The following is a 21,330-nucleotide window of genomic DNA, read 5'->3' on the forward strand; positions in this document are numbered from 1 at the left end:
AAAGATTTCTTAGTATGATATTGAAAAAGCATAACCCATAAAACGGAGAAGGCAATGGCACCCTACTCCAGTACTCTTGCCTGGAAAATCCCATGGATGGAGGAACAGGGAAGGCTGGAGTCCATGGGGTCACTGAGGGTCGGACACGACTGAGCGACTTCAGTTTCACTTTTCACTTTCATGCATTGGAGAAGGAAATGGCAAACCACTCCAGTGTTCTTGCCTGGAGAATCCCAGGGATGGGGGAGCCTGGTGGGCTGCCGTCTATGGGGTCACACAGAGTCGGACACGACTGAAGTGACTTAGCAGCAGCAGTAGCAGCAACCCATAAAAAAAGAACAAAGTGGCAAATTCAATTTCATCAAATTAAAAACTTCAACTAGTCAAAAGGCACTGTTAAAGAGAATGAAAAGACATACCACAGATTAGGAAAATGATTTGTAAATCACATATTTGATAAACAATTTGTATCTAGAATGTATAAAGAGCCCTTGCATCTAAACAATATAAAAAGCTCTCAAGACTCAACAAAAACTAAAAGATCTGTACAAACACATCATCAGAGAATATATATGGTTCAGTTCAGTCAGTGCTCAACATCATTAGTCATTAGAGAAACGCACATTAAAACTACAAAGATATACCACCATACAGCTATTAGAATGGCTGAAATTAAAAACCCTGACCACAGAGAATTTTCACAAGAATGTTGTAGACCAAGAAATCTCATGCACTGCTGATGGAATGTAAATGAAACTACTACTTTGGAAAACAGTTTGATAGTTTTTTAAGAAGTGAAACATGTATCTACCACGCAACCCAGCCATTCCACTTCTAGACATTTCCCCAAGAGAAATAAAAACATAGGTCCATATACAGTCTTGTACATGATGTTCATAACCACTTTATTTGTAAAAGCCAAAAACCAGAAAATCCCATCTGTTCAATAAGGAACAAGGTAAACAAATTGTAGCATATCCATACAATGAAATGTTAGTTAACAACAAAGGAAATAAACTATTAATACAACAACATGAACACATTTAGTCTAGCTCTTACTGCCAATAACCTCATGCTTAACTTCTTGTAGTATTCTAGCCCTGAGGAGTTCCCCAGGAATTACAGAAGTTATGATGGCAAAAAGGAACAGTTATGGAAGTATTCTAATATAATTTGGGTTCAGGGTTATTTAATTATTCTACTATTGCAGCATCCATCAGAATAATAGAACTGTAAGTGCTCTCATCAAGGCCAAGGATAGCAATAAGCTGAGATAGAAATTAGACTTTAACAGTTATAACTGAGGATACTTAAAAGATTAATAATTCTAACACAGTATTGAACAGATCTCAGCATAAATACATAAATGGGTGAATATCCTTTTCTTTACCCAATTCTACATTAGGAGAAAATCCTCTGTGTTCGATCTAGGCAAAGGGAACACGAACCCCTAGATCAAGTTTATGATCTTGCAAATAGCTATGAGTCAAATGCATTATCAACATCTAATGTCAACAACACAGCCAAAGTGCTAATGGAAATTGTATTCTCTCATTGGCATATTCAGTGCTTCAGAGGGCCCAATGCTTTCATAAACCATCAAATTAGAAGATTTCTGGGTAGTAGATAAAGTATGTGCATGAACTGAACTGGGCAATATTGATGGATGCCTAATGAGGTTATGGAACAAATCAACATAGCTGGCCTGCTGCCTGTTCATTAGCCATCCTAGAAGAGCCTGAGGGGCCCCACCTAGAACCAAAAGAAAGCATCACTGGAGTTCAAGATCATGAGTATCATACAATCTGAAAAATTTTACAGCCAGAAAGGCTTTAAGGAACCATGTAGTTCAGTGTCCACAAGTCTGTACATCATTGTTGTTCTTCAGTGATTCCATGAACTTCTTGAAATTGTATGCAAAATTGCATGTATACATGCCCAAGAGCCACTGATCTAGTTCAATCATTTCCTTTACTGGATGAGGAAACGGTTCCATTGAAACTGGATCACAACTCACTAGTACCAAATTGGAGATAGCATCTCGAGTTCCCGCTGTTTGTTTTTGCTATCACAAGCTGTCTCCTATTAAAGTATTTAAAGTCTTAACTGTAGTAGAAAAAGACAGACAGCTAGAATCCCTAATCTCTGCTTCCCTAAAAGATTTAGTGTCTTCTGTGTAATCACTCAATAAGCTCTCCATGAGTTCATTTATACTGCCCTTCTTTGTCAACATGCCAAATATAACCTGTGTGATGTCTGTGTTCTGGAAACCTTTTCAATTGAAACAATATCTGACATAAGCAGCTCATGCCCTAGTGATATCTCAGAAACCAAAAGTAAATCTGCCAGATTACATAAAGGAGAAAATAGACAATGTAATTTTGGCTGAGAGGAACAAATCCAATCCTGCTTCACATGAAAACAGGCAGTACAGGTGAGTCAAAATCTCAGAAGGCTGCAGACACTTAGAGGAGAGATGTTAGGGTACAACATCTAACCTCCTTTGGCCTTCCTCCTTTGGCAAGTAAGGGCTCAGAGTGAGATAACTTGGTTTATCAAAGTATGGCTTTACTAGTACCTACATTGGTGAAAACAGGGTACATTAGTAGGCCGGAAGCTCCAAGCTCAACCTCCTGGAGAACATCAAGGGAATATATTTTTTTCCTACTTCTCTGAATTTCTCTTCTTTTGTTCTTATTATAAATGGAACATATTGTCAACGGAAATTGAGAAGTGAATCAGGTCTCTGCTAAAACACCAATGAAAATACAAGAATTCCAGACTGTATCATTTATCTTTTCAGTTAATAAGATATTAATCAAATACTATGAACTCTAGGAAAAGGATTTGATTAAAAGTTCCATGTTTCTTTCCTTAGATAGAAAGTTCTATGCAAATAATTAAAATTTTTTTAAACTAAAAAGGTTTTGAGACTGTAAGTATGTAAGGACAAGGCTACATATTCATTGATACTGCCTTATATGTAAAGAACAAATGTTTGTTAAAAAAATGAATTGGTGTATAAATCATCTAACAAATGATCACCCTGTGTTAGTTGCTCAGTCCTGTCTGACTCTGCAATCCCACAGACTTATAGCCTGCCAGGCTTCTATGTTCATGGAACACTCCAAGCTACAATACTGGAGTGGGGTGACATTCCCTTCTCCAGCAGATCTTCCCCAACCAGGGAATGAACATGAGTTTCCTGCTTTGCAAGCAGATTCTTTACTGTCTGAGCCGCCAGGGAAGCCCGAAATGATCATCCTGATCATTTCCAAAGGAGAAAGAATCCTTGTTCAAGAACTGCTCCCCTTATGAATACACTAAGGCTATTTTTTTTAATTGGCTTTCCTTGAGCAATGCTCTATAAATTTCAATCAACATTTTAGTTTTTCCAAAATGGCTCTCATTTACAAATAGATGCCAGGACTTTTATATGTTCAGCAAATTAAGATTTTCTCCCAGCATTGCTGTTATAAAAGAAATGATACCTCTCTAGCAAAATATTTTGGCTAATGAACAAGAATCTCTCATTAAATTAATAACACTATTAGATTCACTTTCAGATGGCTTAACAGTGGTCTTTGGGGTTTGCTGACTAGGGCAAGTAGCCACTAAACATGAATTTGTACAAAGTAAATCTCTATCTCAAATCTAAACAAACTGTTTTTTCTTAATAAACCTGCTTCATTCTATATATTATGATGATTAGGAGCATTATTAATTTTTTATCTAGTGTAATAATTTAAAATTTTACTAATTTAAAAAAAATTGGAAGACTTTGACTATAAGGATCCATGTACTCAGTCATGTCCGACTCTTTGTGACCCTATGGATTTTAGCCCACCAGGCTCCTCTGTCCACTGACTTCTCCAGGCAAGAATACTGGAGTAGATTGCCATTTCCTTCTCCAGGGATCTTCCCAATCCAGGGATCAAACCAGCATCTTCTGAATTGACAGTCAGATTCTTTACCAATGAGCCACCAAGGAAGATTTTGATCTATTGAGTGATTACTAAAAAGACCTACTTCAAGCTTGTCTGTATTTAACCTAAAGCACCTAATGGGAAAGGACCTTTTCCCAAAAGCACTTGTTGAAAATAATTACAAGGGAGTTGTCTTAAGCAGTGAATAAGAGTGGCAAACAAACAAATTTTATTTGTTTACGTGTTCACCTCTACTATTGGAATCTTTTCAAGGGCAAAGATTATACCAAACAGATGTTTGTTCCCACAGATCCTATTAAAATGCTTAAGACATAGTGAGTATACATGCCAGCTGAGGTAATTCATAAGTGAATGAATGAAAAGACATGGAAGAACTAAGATCCCTCTTCTGTTGGATGTGTAACTGGTTCAATCATATGAATCTTTTTTCCTTTTTTACATATTAGAACTTTCAGAATATACTTGTTCCCACATCCTTAGATACAATTAAATAAAACATTGATTTCTAGGGCTGTCATTAAAAAAGAAGCACGTTGGATGACTTCAACAATAGAAGTTTATTTCCTCACAGTTTTGGATGCTGCAAGTCTGAGATCAACAAAGACTCAGCAGGGCTGGTTCCTCCTGAGGGTGGTGTAGTAGAATCTGTTAGAGGTAACTTTCCATGGCTTTTGAAGACAGTATTCACTCTGTGCCTTTACAGGGTCTTCACTCTGTCCATGTCTATGACCAAAACTCCTCTTTTGATAACAGTATCAGTGATACTAGATTAGGGCCAACCCTAATGACCCCATTTTAATCTAACCACTTCTGTAAAGAGCCTATTTCCAAATGAGATCACATTCCGAGATACTGGCAGGTATGACTTCAACATGATTTTTTAGGGAAACACAATTCAACCTATAACACCTATCCTCACTCACAGAAAAAGGGTGTGTTATGGTTATGTTTTTCAGTATATTCAAACTATTTCTAAACAATAAATCAGATTTTTCAGGACATTTTCTATTCCCTTTAAAACATTTTATGAAGAAAAAAATCCCTAAGGTCTGTAGCAGTGGTTTTGAAATCCAGTTGTTACATCAAAGTCAGCACTAGAGCTGAAGCAAGAACAACTGAAGTAATTTTGTTCCTGGCTCAGACATTAAACATTGAATCTGGGCAAAGGCCTTAACTAATCTGAGCTTCTGTTCTTCACCTGCAAAAGGAGTGTTTAGGCTGAATCCCTCTGCAATTCCACAAGCCCAAAGACTCTGATTCTACCTTGTCTTATTTTGCCACAGCAATTGGCACTGTTGGAGGTGACCTGGAAATAACACAGGAGTCCTTATTTAATGAAGAGATTAATATAAATTCAGTCGAGTTTTGAAATGTTTGCACAGCTGAAGACCATGAACCTCCCAGACTTCTTAGACAAATTCCATCCATTCTCTGAGGACAAACTGCCTTTGGAATTGTAAATGCACACAGATGTTGCTTTCAGCACAAAAAAATACCTATGGTAGGTATGGCTCATGGCAGTGCCTTAAGCCACTCCAAAGTAATTTGCATCAAGATTGAGTATTCCAGCTATCTTCATTTTCTCAAAAATTAGTCCTAGAAAAATAAAACCTATCACAACAGGTTATAGGACTTAAGTTACATATTAATTTATAAAAATTATCTTGGATTCTATGATATAATTCAAAGCAACTTACAAAATGGTGACCAGGTATTCTAAAATCGTAAATTTTTAAAGTATCTATTTTTAAAAAACACCAAAAGACAACAGAATCAAGACAATGAAATGATCTTTATTGACACAGGAAAAACAAGTATGCATTTGAAAAAGAATCCATTTCTTTTGATAGAAGTACTTTTATAAATTTCATACAGGGTATAGTGATCAAAAGCTTTGGGGAAAATGTGTTGAAAGAGAATGACTCATATGAACACTGCCTTTGAGAAATAATCATGGGATATTACAACACAAGACTATAGGATATGTTAGGACAATTTGAGACAATATCAACCCTGGGGGAAAAATGCACCAATACTTCAGAAGATTTTTTAGAACACAAGGAATTCCTTAAAAGTGACATCTACTTAAATTATCTGCTGAAACTAATTCTTAAGGATATCAGATATACATTAAAGTGTCATTAATTTACCTAAGCATATAATAGACATTGGAGAGAAACAAGTAAGCTGACTTCAAAAAGCAACTGTCTCAATACCCAACACATGACAATAATAATAATGACAAATTGTTTAAAAAGTACTACCAAAATGAAACTTTTAAGAAAAGTATAGTGTGTTTGGGCTTTTTGTTAATAACTATGTTAATAAACATCTTGAGTCTAAGAAGGTGCTTTGACTACCTGAAGCTTCTAAGATTTATAAATTTTACTGCAGTTCTGGATAACAAAAAGTTATTATACAGTGTGGGGCAGATGGCTATAAAATCATGGCCCATACTGACAATATTTACTAATTAATATAGTGGTGAAAAGTGATACAGGGCTGAAAAAGAACACCAGCAATATTAATATAAGTTATGGTGATCTGAGGTTCATGATGTACTTTCTGAGAGTATACTGATCACCCACAATTGATAAAGTAATTCTTCCACTGAAGCAACATCCCATTCTACAAGTAATTTCTTACAAGATACTGAGTGTCTCAATGTTCTTATATGGTTGATTCACTTCTTATGGCTGTGTGTGCACAGAAAATGGTTTATTCATTCTTGCTGGCAATAGCTCTGGAATATATAGGTACTACTTTGTATACCTGTAACATACTTTACAAGTAAATATCTCTCCTTTTCCTCCCAGGATGAAAGCCTCATTGCAAATTTTAATTAAGATCAGAAGTGATACTATATATTTTATGGGTGAGTCTAAAGTATGAAGAGATTAAATGGCCAGCTTATTTTGCTAATCATGAAATAGAAATCCACCAACTCCCACTTCAATTAATAATACACCCAAAAAAGACTCTCAAAGCTGTGTTTTCTGAATAAAAGGCTCTTACCACCTGTGGGATAGGAGCTGAACTTCCCCCTACTTATTTAGTTCACGCCACTATTTTTACTTCATCTAAGCTTTCCCTCCTTTTACTCTCCACATGTTTTGGAAATCATAAGGCTGCCCCTTTTCTCTAAACTTGAAACTAGGAGTTCCTGATCTTTTTAAAAAAGATCATTGTTGAGATATAATTCACATACAATAAAATTCACCCATTTGAAATGTCTGATTCAATGGTTACTATATCCACAATGTTGTATGTTAATCACCACAAACAAATTTAAAACAGTTTTATCCTTCTAAAAAGAAATCCCATACTTCAGTCACTCCCATTTCCCTCTCTCCCACTGCTAGGAAATCAATAATCTACTTTGTCGGTATCAATTTACCAATTCTGGACCTTTCATATAAAAGGAATCACACAGTATGTGGTCTTTGTGACTGGCTTCTTTGACTTACCATATGTTTTCAAAGTTCAATCACATAGTAGAATGTATCAATACTTCATTCCTTTATTTCCAAATAATATTCCACTGTATAAATATACCATATTTTATTTATCCATGCATCAGCTGATGAATAATTGGCTTATTTGCACATTGAGGCTATTATGAAAAATCCTGCTATGAACATTCATGTACATGTCTTCATGTGGTCAGACATGATCCTGTTTATCCTGGATATATAACTAGCAGTGGAATTCCTGAGTCATATAGAAAATCTATGTTTAACAATTTAAGGAAGAGCCAAACTATTTTCAAAAACTGTTGTGCTAGTTCATATTCCCTTCATCAACATATGATGGTTCCAATTTTTCTACGTCCTCACCAACACATTGGAGAAGGCAATGGCAACCCACTCCAGTACTCTTGCCTGGCAAATCCCATGGAGAGAGGAGCCTGGTAGGCTGCAGTCCATGGGGTCACTAGGAGTCGGACACGACTGAACGACTTCACCTTCACTTTTCACTTTCATGCATTGGAGAAGGAAATGGCAACCCACTCCAGTATTCTTGCCTGGAGGATCCCAAGGATGGCGAAGCCTGGTGGGCTGCCGTCTATGGGGTCGCATAGAGTCGGACACGACTGAAGCGACTTAGCATACCAACACATACCATTATCTGAGCCATAGCAGTGGATATAAAGTGCTGTATTATTGTGGCTATCTATGACTTGCATCTTTCTAATGTGTAATAATAAACCTCCTTTCATGTGCTTATTGTCCATTTGCCTATCTTCTTTGGAGAAATGTCTGTTCAGATTCTTTTCCCATTTTTAATTGGCAGATACAATGTAGCAATGAAATGCCGAGACTCTATCTACATCAATATCACTAACAAAGTTGATATTGGACTAGGAGGGGAAAGACTGAAACCTCAAAGGTAGGCAATAATACCAAGTATATCTGACATCATGTCATGACCAAAGTCAAGTAAGTGGCTGTGATTTTATATGATTCATATAGCTTGAAGATAATAAGCAGCCTCAAAGGGTGAAGTGGGGTGCCTATAGCTGTGAATGGCAGGAACTAAGCTGGATATGAGAATTAATTCCTTACTGGCTGGTTCAGAATAGGGTTTTGAATCAAGAAATGAAGGAGGAAAATAAGTCAGGTGGACAAAGCAAATATGACAAAAGGGGAGTGCCATGAGATTGTAAAGAAATGTACTAAGAATTTATCCCAGATACTGTAGATGTGAAGTGGAGAATAGTCTCTACGCTTAGGTTAGAAAGAGGCTTTTTACATACTTCATCCTTATAAAGGGCTGGTTTATGAATTTGTAAAGATTTACCAACATATTGATACCTACAACTAAGAAGCATTACTGAGTCCTTGCTGTACCCCCAAATACTCTCCCAATTGCTTTACATATATTATTTCACCTAATTCTCGTGAGTACCATAGGAGGTTAATTCAATTATATTAATACAGGAGGCAACAAAACTAAGATTTTTAAAAGGTTAAGTATCTTATGTAAGTCGCACAGCTATAAAACAGCTGAGTTTAGATTTAAAACCAGATCTAGCTAACTCCAAATTATGTGGTCTTTGATTATAATAGTGAAGATGAAGAAAAACTGCATTTGGATCAAGCTTAGTCTTTTACTTAAAAGAATAAAAAGTGGTATATGGCTTGGATGCTAGAGGTTAATAGGGTTTGTAATCTTCATTGGTTATTAGTATTACCATCAAACTAATCAGCTATATATGAAACTTTTGAGCTATCTGTGACTTCTTCTCCCAACCTATCACTTCCATCTGACACCCATTTTCCATTCCACTGTCATAGATCTACTATTTCAGGTCATCATACTTGATAACTGTAGTATCTTTCTACCTGTTAACTGTCCTTATATAAATCCAGGTGATTCACTACTATAAAACTAATTCTTAAACATAGTTCAGATCACAGCATATCTACTATTGAATATCAAAAATATTCAATACTCTCCTCTCATATCCATCAAATCAAATAGAGCTAACTGACCTTCACATTCCTGGCCTCCATAATATACCCATGACTTCCCATTCCAGCCTAGACATCTTAGCTGCCTACAGCTAAACTGCACCACTTACTTATTGTTGAAAACTACTCTATGTTTCCAAACTTAATTCACTTATTTATTCTTTTCTCTGGCATGGAATGCCTCCCCTATGTCTGCCCATTGAAATTCAATCCCTCTCAAATGCCATGTCTTCCAGGAAAACTATCCCAATTCCCTCAAGATAATTCCTTCCTCTTTTAATTACATTTTTTCTTGTGTAGCTCATGTAACTGTAGATTACTATATCTTCACGGGTCACTTAATCTCCCTTTCTAGACATCAAGTTCTCTGAAAGCAAAGCCTGTGCATTACTCTTGTTCGAATTCCAAAACACTCAGCAGATGTTTTGAAATTATGGCCATTAAAAACCGTCATTGGCTTAAATTATTAAAGTTGAAAAAATATAGTGATGCATTAGTCAGAACTATTTTGGTTGCAAATCCATCTAATTTAGACCCAAAGAGAATTGTTTGGGGCTCATACGAACAAATTATAGAAAAGGAAAACTACCTTGCCACAGACATGGCCACTAGTGGTGTACCGGTTTCTATCCTCTAAGCTTCAGCACCAGAGAGAAAGGAATCTTCTGCAACACTCACCTCGACACCTGCACCTGTTTAAAAAATACCAGAAAAAAAGTTTCTGACTGCCCAGCTTAATTCACTGATTCGCTGAACTTTTGACAGTAGTTAAAGTTGAGCATAAGAAGGTAGCAGCGCCAGTTAAAGACCTCATGGATAAAATAAGGAATCATGTGTGTGTGTGTGTGTGTGTGTGTGTTACAGTACTTTCTCAGAAAATGAGAGAAGGGATATGATATAAACAAATATTTAACGTCCATTATAAGTAGTGAAAGGTTTCAGTGATAACTGATTACTGTTGCATAGTTGATTAAAAACAAAAAAAAAGGAGGAGAGGAAAATTTTAGTCTATTAGTATATAAACAGAATTTAGAACAAATGGTATCAATTGTTTCCCATTCCTATTACTGTTCTTTCTTCAACATTCCTAAGTTGGCAGGTTCAGATTTTGCATAGTTTATGTAGAAGTAAGGCTATGTAAAACTGTTGATAAATTTCCCAGATTGATATAAAAAAGAAAAAGACTGCTTAACTGTTTGGGAATCCAGTATTCCATGATGGTTAAAACAGTGTTACTGAATATACATTTTAGCCTTTCTCATGTAAATTAACTTTTTTACTTTCGGGCATCATATTTCTCTCTTCTACTTTTATTGTTGGAAATATACATATTTATACATTTTTTCATTTATCTCAGAGTATCATATATACATGACAGCAAGAATCATAGTCTCAAGTAACCATTAATATAATTACCAGAAAGACAACATAAATGAGTAGGAAATAAGGTGATCTGAGAAGTGTCTACTCTTGAAATGGGCAGCTGTTATGCTGCTCCAGCCAACTGTTCCATTGAGGGAAGGCAGATGAGTGTTGTTGAATCAGGTGGTTCCTTATATCAAAAAATTTCAGAAAGTCAGGGTTATATACGAAACCTCTTGATTTCTATATATGAGCCACCAACTCACATTTTCAAGTGCTGTACATACCAGACAGAGCAAATCTGCAGGTAAAATCTAACCTGCTGATTTTTTATTCTGTTAGATAGGTTCAACAAGTACTCATTGAATGAATGCTTATGTACAAAACTAATGATCTGAAAATCAAATCATGGTTTTCTATTAATTACAGTCCAGTTGTAGAGACTACTTTCTCCAGAAGAAAATGTTGGCATCAGTTCTTTAAAATTCTGTTTAAAATTTTAATTTTTATAAGAGAATCATTCTTTTGTTAATCGGAGGCATAGGTAAATATAATCCTAAAATTTATCTCTGAAGAAGTTAGTAAAATGGATTATCAATTCACTCTTATAGATGCCTTTCATATGTTATTAAAAGGATAATATAGCTAGCATTTATTGGTATTCTTGTTTATTTCTTCCTACTTAAGTAACACAAAGTTTAAATGTTTAAATTGCTCAATTTAATCCTTGTCATGAAGACATTTAAAACTGCTGTCGGCCATACTGATATCTCTTTCTTTGAATTTCTGCAGCCCTTATTTGTTGTATGTCATTTAGTGATGTTTTCAAGCTTCAAGGAGTTTCTTAACTATAGAAGTGAAATATCTATACAGTGAAGCAATGGACAGAACAACAAACTTGCTATTAGGAGATCCAGTCAGATTCAAATTCATTAATTGTGGGACCTTGAGAAAGGAGAGAAAATGGTCTGCTATGTAATTCAGCAAAAACTCCAGCAGTGATCAACTGAGAGAGGGAGACAACAGAGGGAAATCAGGCTTTTAGTTGTCCAAGTAACTGTCAACTGTCAACTTTCCTGTTAAAGAAAGGAGATAGATAAGAGAACCATGAGTATTGATAAAATCTACTATGAACAGCTGTTGGGAGAAAGAAAAGAATAAAAATAAATGCCAAGATATGTGAGTAAAAGATATTTTATCATTTAAAAAGCTATACTTAAAAAATAATGTGGAGTACTTAAAGAAAAAAATAATAATATGACCTGGGTTCTATATAAATGCAAAATTAAAATCTATGACAAAAAAGCCCAAATAAAATGATAGAAATGGAAATATACTAGAAAATAAAAGGAAGATGAAAGGAACCTTACTTCTAAAGTTAAGAAAAGAAATAGAAGATATTGTTAAAAATCACACAATAAAGTTGAAAAGTACAATGTCTGAGGTGAAAACTATGTTGGATCAATTTATCAGCAAATTACATGACTCAGGAAAAAGGACTAGTGAATCTGAAAACAAAACAATGCAAACTATGCAAAAAGAAACAAGAAATAGAACCAAAAAGACTAAAGAAAAGAAGGGGAAAAGAAGAAGGTATTGTGGGGAATATAATATGTGTTTAAGTAAAACATATAACAATAACAGCATAAAAATGGGAGGAGAAAACAGCAGAATACTACTGTAAAATTCTGACACTGTATATAAGTGGTATAATATCACATGAAGGTGGACTCTGATAAGTTAAAAAATGTATACCATAAATTCTAAAACAAGCACTAAAATTAAAAAAAAAGAGAATTACAGCTAATAATCAGCCAACAATTGAGATAGTATAAAATAATAATTTTAAAAGTATTCAATCTCAAAGAAGGAAATAAATGAGGGAAGAAGATCAAAATAAGGATGGAATCAACAGAAGATGAACAGCAAGATGACAGAACTCAGCATATCAATACATTATGTAATTATTTATAAACACTATAATAAGAAGGCAAAATTATACAATTGGATTTAAAGAAAACAGCAAGACCCAACTGTTCACTGCTTACATGAAATATATTCAATATAAAGAATCAAATAGGCTAAATGTAAATTGATGATAAATATACACTATGTTAATTGTAGTTGAAAGAAAACTGTAGTGGATATATTAATATCAGAAAATTAGATTTCAGAGCAAAGAATAATACTAGAGACAAGGGATTTTTATGATAAAGGGGTTAACCTCTAATCAAGAAAACATAGTATTCCTAAAGATTTATGCATCTAGTAAGGCAGTATCAACACACACACAAGGCAAAAATTAATAGAACTTGAGGAGAAAAAAATAAGTCCATAATTATAGTCAGAGATTAATAACAGAGCAGAAAACAACAAAACATATAAAAAATAATGAAAATCAATTAAATAAGAGGCTGAGTCTTTGAGAAAAATCAAAACAGTTGATGAACATCTAAAATGATGACCAAAAAAAGATATTCGATACCAATTAAGAGTATTATTAGATAAAATGGAAACCCTAGCAAGAAGATAGCAACTACCAAAGCTCATTTAAGAAAAATAGAAAACTCTGTATAGACTTAAATCTATTAAAAATACAGAATCTGTAGTTACAAACTTCTTTCACAAAGAAGACCAAACAGTGAAAGTGAAAATCACTTGGTCATGTCCAACTCTTTGCGACCCCATTGACTATGGAATTCTCCAGGCCAGAATACTGGACTGGAGAGCCATTCCCTCTCTAGGGGATCTTCCCAACCCAAGGATAGAACCCAGGTCTCCTGCAGTGCAGGCAGATTCTTTACCAGTTGAGCTACTAGAGAAGATCAAAAAAGACCTATATAAATTGAGAGCAAAATCTATCTTTATGTATAAGATGACTCAATATTGTCATGATGTCAGTTTTTCCTTACTTGATCTGTAGAATCAGTTCCAACTAAACTTCCATCAATGTATTTTGTGAACATTAACAAACTGATTCTAAAATTTTTATGGAGAGAGAAAGGACACAGAATAGCCAAGACAATATTGAAGGAGAGGAACAGAGTTGGAGGACTGACACTATCCAACTTTAAAACTTACCATAAAAAAAAAAAAAAAAACTTACCATAAAGCCAGAAAGATAGTGTGGTTTTGATAAAAGAGCAGACAAGTGGATCAATGGGACTAAATACAGAGCCCATAAACAGACCCAGAGGAACTAAAGAGCCTCTTGATGAAAGTGAAAGAGCTGGCTTAAAACTCAACATTCAAAAAAATGAAGATCATGGCATCCAGTCCCATCACTTCATGGCAAATGGATGAAGGAAACAATGGAAACAATGACAGACTTTATTTTCTTGGGCTCCAAAATCACAGTTGGTGACTGCACCCATGAAATTAAAAGGTGCTTGCTCCTTGCTAGAAAAGCTATGACAAACCTAGACAGAATATTAAAAAGCAGAGACATTTCTCTGCTGACAAAGGTCTGTATAGTCAAAGCTGTGGTGTTTCCAGTGGTTATGTATGCATGGGAGAGTTGGACCATAAAGAAGGTTGAGTGCCAAAGAATTGATGCTTTTGGTGTTGGAGAAGATTCCTGAGAGTCCCTTGGACATCAAGGAGATCAAACCAGTCAACTCTAAAAGAAATCAATCCTGAATATTCATCGGAAGGACTGATGCTGAGTCTACAATACTCTGGCCACCTGATTCGAAGAACTGACTCATTATAAGACCTTGACGCTGGGAAAGATTGAAGTCAGCAGGAGAAGGGGACGAAAGAGGATGAGATGGCTGGATGGTATCACCAATTCAATGGAATAAATTTAAGCAAACTCCAGGAGATGGTGAAGGACAAGGAAGCCTGGCTGTGCTTCAGTCCATGGGGTCGCAAAGAGTCAGACATGACAAAGCAAGAATAACGGAATAACGTGAAAGGCAATCTAGTACAGCAAACAAAGTCTTTTCAACAAACAATGCAGAAACATCCACATACAAAACAAAAAGAAATCTGGACACAGAACTTACTACACATCACATAACTCAAAATGGATGACATACCTCAATGTAAAAAACACAAAACGATTATAAAACCCATAGAAGAAAACACAGGAGAAAATCAAAGAAAACTTCAAGTCTGATATCTTAATTTGTGAAGTCTATAAATATACTTCATGATGAAGTAACAGAAATTCTACACAAATCTTCTAGAAATTGAAAATAAGGGAATACCTTTCAACTGATTCTATAAGACCAACATCACACTGATACCAAAATTAGACAGACTTAAAACTACACAACAATAGCCCTTATGAACATACGTAAAAGGATCTGAAACAAAATTTTAGCACATCTAATCTAACATTGCATGGAGGAAGACTACATCACTACAAAGCAGATATTACCCTGGTGATGTAGCCCAATTAAACAAGCAAAAATCAATGTATTTAATCATATTAACAAAAAGATAAATAATCAGACAAAAAGCATCTGTCAAAATCCAACATCCATTTCTAATAAAAAATTTCAAAAAACTAGTAATAGAAGTCAACTTCCTCAATCTGATAAAGGGAATCTGAAAAATCTACATCTATCATCATACTTAGTAATGCCTGGTAAAAGTCTGCATGAAAATCTAACTGATCACCAACAAAACAAGAGTGTCCACTCTCACCACCTCTATTCAACATGGTATTGCAACTTCTAGCCTTTGAAAATAGAAAAATAAGTAAAAGGTATTGAAAATTAGATAAAACAGTAATAATATCTTTGTTTATAGGCAACATGATTATCTATGTTGAAAAACTGCTAAAACGTATTTTTTAAAAAGCCACTAGCACCAAAAAAATGAGTTTAAGAAGTTGTAGGATATACTTTAATATTAAAAATTAATTTTGTTTATATATACTAAAAATAAACAATAAAAATAACAGAATACCATTTACAATTACATTAAAAATATAAAATACTTAGGGGAAAATCTGTCAAAATCAGGAAAGACCTATACATTGAAAACTTTATTTATTAATGATGACCTAATAAAAAATAATCTAAATAAACAAATGGATAAACACTGTCAATGGATCAGAAGACGGAATAGTGTCAAGATATCACTTCTCCCCAAATTAATGTATGCTGCTGCTGCTGCTGCTAAGTCACTTCAGTCATGTCCAACTCTGTGCGACCCCATAGACAGCAGCCCACCAGGCCCTGCCATCCCTGGGATTCTGCAGGCAAGAACACTGGAGTGGGTTGCCATTTCCTTCTCCAATGCATGAAAGTGAAAAGTGAAAGTGAAGTCACTCAGTCGTGTCAGACTCTTCGCAACCCCATGAACTGCAGCCTACCAAGCTCCTCCATCCATGGGGTTTTCCAGGCAAGAGTTCTGGAGTTGGGTGCCATTGCCTTCTCCAAAATTAATGTATAGATTCAACATAATTCTAAACAAAATTCCATCAAGTTGTCTATAAATACTGAAAAATTGATTTTAAAATGCATGCATGAAAAAAAATAAAATAAAATGCATGCATGAACTCCATGACTTAGACAAAACAACTTTGAAATGTTTGAAATTCAATCCTGTCTGATTTCAAGTCTTTTTACACAGCTACAGTAATCAAGATAATATAGTATTGTCACAAAAATAAGCAAAAATGGAAAAAAATAGAGATTCCAAAAACAGATCCATAATATATGAATGAAATATTCTGACAAAGACACAAAAGTAACTCATTAGAGAAAAGATTTTAAGTAAATGGTACTGGAAAAATTATATATTTATTTGCAAAAAAAAGATTCTAATCCATATTTTGCAAAAATTAATCAAGATGGATCAAAACAATCAAGCTGGATCATGACCTTATCATCAAATCTAAGACTAAAAATTAAAGGAAAAAAGATATGAAACCAAAAGCACAATGCATAATAGACTAAAATGATAAGCTAGGTATCATCAAAATAATTTCTACTATTCAAAAGAAACTGTTTAGGAGAACAAAAAGATAAACCACAGAAGAGGAGAAAATATATGTAAATCATATATCTGATGAAGGACATATATGGAAACACAAAGTACTTTGAAAGCTCGATAATAAAAAAACACACAACCCAATAATTCTCACAAAAGATTTGAACAGAAAAGTCACAAAAGAAAGTATGGAGATGGCAAGGAAGTAAATGAAAAGATCCTAAATGTCGTTGGTTATTAGGGGAAAACACACTAAACTGGCAACAATATTGTCACTAAAACCTATCAGAATGATGATTGAAGTTAAAAGACTAACCGTACCAAGTGTTGGCAAGAATGTGGAGGGACTGCAACTTACAAACATTGCGGACTGGAATGTGAAATGGTCACTCACTTTGGAAACCAGTTTGACAGGTTCTTAAAAAATTAAACATACATCTGCCATAACATCCAGCCATTTAACTCCTAGGTATTTACCCAAAATAAAAGAAAGCACAGAAGAATAAAACAGTACATACCATTAAATTCCATTAAATTTATGTAGAACTGTAGAAAATGAAAACCAATACAGAATGATAGAAGGCAAAGCAGTTGTTACTTGGTGATGCAAAGAAAGAAGTCAAGAGAAGTGGGAAGGGAGGGATTAGCAAGGGGCCTGGGGAAATGTCTGGGGATGATGGATATGCCCACTATCCTGATTGTTGTGAGGTATGACAATGTATAAACAAACCCAATCTTATCAAATTGTATATTTTAAAATAGACCTTGCATATTGTATGTCAATTATTCTCAACCTGTTAAAAAAGAGAGAGATGCATCCCTATCAATCTAAGGACATGTGATAGAAAAATTTTGGAAGAGCTTTCTCTCCTGATTACCACAATCAAAAGTAAATGTCAAGTTTGAAACAAAGTAATGGCCCACAATTTTCTCCAAGTCATCCATCCTCAATCAAAATTCCTTGCACAAACAGAAGTAAAAATTTAGAATGTTAAAAAAAGGTCCTCTGATAATGGGCAAACTTTCTCATGGAATCTCTCCAATACCGAATGAGATTAATAAAATCCAGTTCTCTGTCTGAATTAATGATATAACAGTTTCTGAAACATTCTTACTTTAAGTCTTTGATCATTTGTCTCCTGAGCATCGAATTCCTACTCCTATTTTCTACTCCATCCAAATGCCTATGATTCCTTCATAACACATCCCAAATGCCTGATACTATGGCTGAGCTGTACACAAACAAAAACATATATTAACTATCTGTCCCTTTATAAGCAAAGTCTTCTGATACCAGTTTTATTCCTTTAAATTCCATTTGGCATCTCTCTTAAGCATAATTTATTATATTATGCATCTTCCTATGTTTAAGGTCTTTAAGGGCAGGAACTCAATTGTACAAGCACTATGAAGTACTTTGCATTCAGTCAGTTCTCAATAAAATCCGTTAAATCAGATAATTTATGAATAAAAAGAGTTAAATCAGCAGATACTAACTAGGATGAGCTCTTAATTACAGAATAATAAGACTGCATTGCTGTCATCAGATTAGGCTATGATACTGCAACAACCTTTGCCTACAGCTCAAAGAATGTTCGAGTTGAAATAGACTTTAGAGCTCTGCAGATCAATCTATTCGTTTTTAACTGAAAAAACTGACGGCCAGAGAGTTTAAGCGATTAGCCAAGGATAAAATAAAGAGTGCTAGAACAAAGACTAAAACTCATGCCTGCTAGAGATAATGGAACAGATAGGTTCATGGACAGGCTTTAAGAGATAGGGTAACTCCCCCAAAATGCATAGCTGCTAAATTTTACATATGTGCATGTAAACATCTTCTTGGGAAGAGTATTATATTCTCATCAGTGTCAAAAAGAGTTCATAATCAAAACAAAACTGAGAAAAAGATTTTTTTTTTTGGAGAATCACTGACTGTTATCGTCTAGTTAAGTAGTAAAGCTACTGATCAACAGGTCTGATCATCCTATATTCTTTATCACATCCAAGGCAAAAGCCAACACACATTTTGCCAGTGTAAACAGCTACTGTGCACAGCAATTCAAATACTTCAGGTATCCCTCTTTACTTTCCTCTAAGGATCCTTCAGTGTAGAAGTACTTCTGCAGTACTAATCAAAACAATTAAATCAAGATTGTGTGCTTAACAGGGGGATGGGCGTGGGAGTTAATGTAAAAGGAAAAAGTTGTATATTTCCTATCTTAAGAAATATTTTCAAGGAGGTTATTTGGTATGTATGAAGAAAAAAGATTTAATGACAGACATCAAATAATTTACTATCATTGTCATTCTGATTTTAGGAAATCTATTTATCAAAAAAAATCTTCCAATAAAATGAATCTATGAGACTGATGATTCAATACAAGTACAAACTCAATGTGACATAAGGTTTCCGTAGATAATGAGCAATACTACTATGCAGACTAGATATTAATGTTCACTGCCTACAAATGGTAGCATTACTACTGCCAAACATACCAGACCACACTTAAAATGGAACTTGAAAACCTGTGAAAGTTACACTACTTAAAACAAAACAAAACACTTACTTGAAAATTTTAACAGAAGGAAATTAGTAGTAAGAGAATTGGTTAAGGAGATTAAAAGAAATAAATAAATAAACATACTGAAATTTCACTCATAGTACTCAAAAAAGTAAAGAAACTCAGAAATGTTTTCATCAAGAATGGTCACTGAACAAAGCACTAAAATTTTATTAGAGGATATAGATTCCCCCAAATGGAAAGATATTTAATGGTTTTGAATAAGAATTCTTAATATCACAAAAAAGTAAGTCTCTCAATGTCACTATGTATCTTTAATGAAATCCCTATTAGAATCCCAATTTTTGTCCTTTATCAGATAAAATTACCTTAAATTTATACAGAAGGATGCTGCTGCTACTGCTGCAAAGTCACTTCAGTCATGTCCGACTCTGTGTGACCCCATAAACGGCAGCCCACCAGGCTCCCCCGTCCCTGGGATTCTCCAGGCAAGAACACTGGAGTGGGTTGCCATTTCCTTCTCCAATGCATGAAAGTGAAAAGTGAAAATGAAGTTGCTCGGTCATGTCTGACCCTTAGCGACCCCATGGACTGCAGCCTACCAGGCTCCTCCATCCATTGGATTTTCCAGGCAAGAGTACTGGAATGGGGTGCCATTGCCTACTCCGATACAGAAGGATAGATGCCCAAAATCTGAAGGAAAAAAAAAGTTGCTGGAAGGCTCTATTATCAAAATCATGGATTTACCGTAATAACAAAGTACATCAGATAATATTATTACCAGATAATTAATCTCCTCAGTAATGAGACCAGTGAGAAGAAAGAGGTCAATGGCTTAACAAAAACCATTTTGTACTGGCAAAACTAAATATATGTCTTGAGGAATGTCAAAAAATTGCTATTTCATATCTTGTCTTCAAAAATTTAGGATTAAGATTTGAGTATAAAAGAATAAAACAATAAAAATCCCATAAGAAAATACAGTACATTGTATTATAATATGGAGATCTGAAAGAATTTCATGATCAAAATGAATTTACTACAAAATTATAAAAGAAAACAGACTTATTTGTTCAAAGCTTTGAAACTTTTTAATGGTAAAAGATATCAGGAACAAACTCAACAAACTATAAATTTAGGGAAAATATTAAATAAAGAGTGTAATTAAGCTCTATGTTATGAGGAATACTTAAAACTTGGTAAGGCAGATATGAACAGCCCAATAGAAAAATGAGCAATTAAGTGGCTATTTATATATGAGATCAAATTTGGGGGAAAAAACATTAAACAGAACCTCAAACTCAGAGATTTGTAAATTAAAGTGAAAGTGAATCACTCAGTTGTGTCCTACTCTTTGTGACCCCATGGACTTAGCCCACCAGGCTCCTCTGTCTATGGAATTCTCCAGGCAAGAATACTGGAGTGGGTTGCCATTTCCTTCTCCAGGGGATCTTACCAACCTAGGGATCAAACCCAGGTCTCCCACATTGCAGGCAGACTCTTTACCAACTGAAAAAACATTAAACAAAAGCTCAGACTCAGAGATCTGTTAATTAAAGTACAAACAATCATTTCCCACCTATCAGCTTGCAAACATTTAAAAGAGAGGTTACAACTATTAGTGTAGATGAGCTAAAACATGTATTCTCATATATAGCTATGCTAGATGGTTAAAAAAGTCATATTTAAAACAAAAACTAGCATTTCTTTAAAATATGTACCTTGCTGCTGCTGCTGCTAAGTCGCTTCAGTCGTGTCCAACTCTGTGCGACCCCATAGACGGCAGCCCACCAGGCTCCCCCGTCCCTGGGATTCTCCAGGCAAGAACACTGGAGTGGGTTGCCATTTCCTTCTCCAATGCATGAAAGTGAAAAGTGAAAGTGAAGTCACTCGGTCGTGTCCGACTCTTAGCAACCCCATGGACTACAGCCTACCAGGGTCCTCCATCCATTAGATTTTCCAGGCAAGAGTACTAAAAAAAGACATATTTAAAACAAAAACTAGCATTTCTTTAAAATATGTACCTTAAGTGTTTAAAAATATTTATTTTTAATTACCCATGAATAGTATCATTGAATA

At 34.8% G+C, this 21,330-nt stretch overlaps 1 protein-coding gene across 5 annotated transcripts in view; it reads right to left on the reverse strand.

The window, feature by feature from the left end:
* The window catches only part of NAALADL2 (N-acetylated alpha-linked acidic dipeptidase like 2), a 1,562,846-nt gene that overhangs the window by 1,510,526 nt on the left and 30,990 nt on the right, over positions 1–21,330 (reverse strand). For 2 of the 5 annotated variants that reach the window (XM_024995415.2, XM_059888528.1), the window contains exon 2: positions 10,011–10,113. The exons of the other annotated variants lie outside the window; for them this stretch is intronic. The gene's annotated coding sequence lies outside the window, so the exon portion shown is untranslated. The remainder of the gene's footprint in view (positions 1–10,010; positions 10,114–21,330) is intronic. 5 annotated transcript variants of the gene reach the window in all.

This window comes from Bos taurus, chromosome 1 (assembly GCF_002263795.3).
Source record: "Bos taurus isolate L1 Dominette 01449 registration number 42190680 breed Hereford chromosome 1, ARS-UCD2.0, whole genome shotgun sequence".
In the NCBI taxonomy this organism is placed as follows: domain Eukaryota; kingdom Metazoa; phylum Chordata; class Mammalia; order Artiodactyla; family Bovidae; genus Bos; species Bos taurus.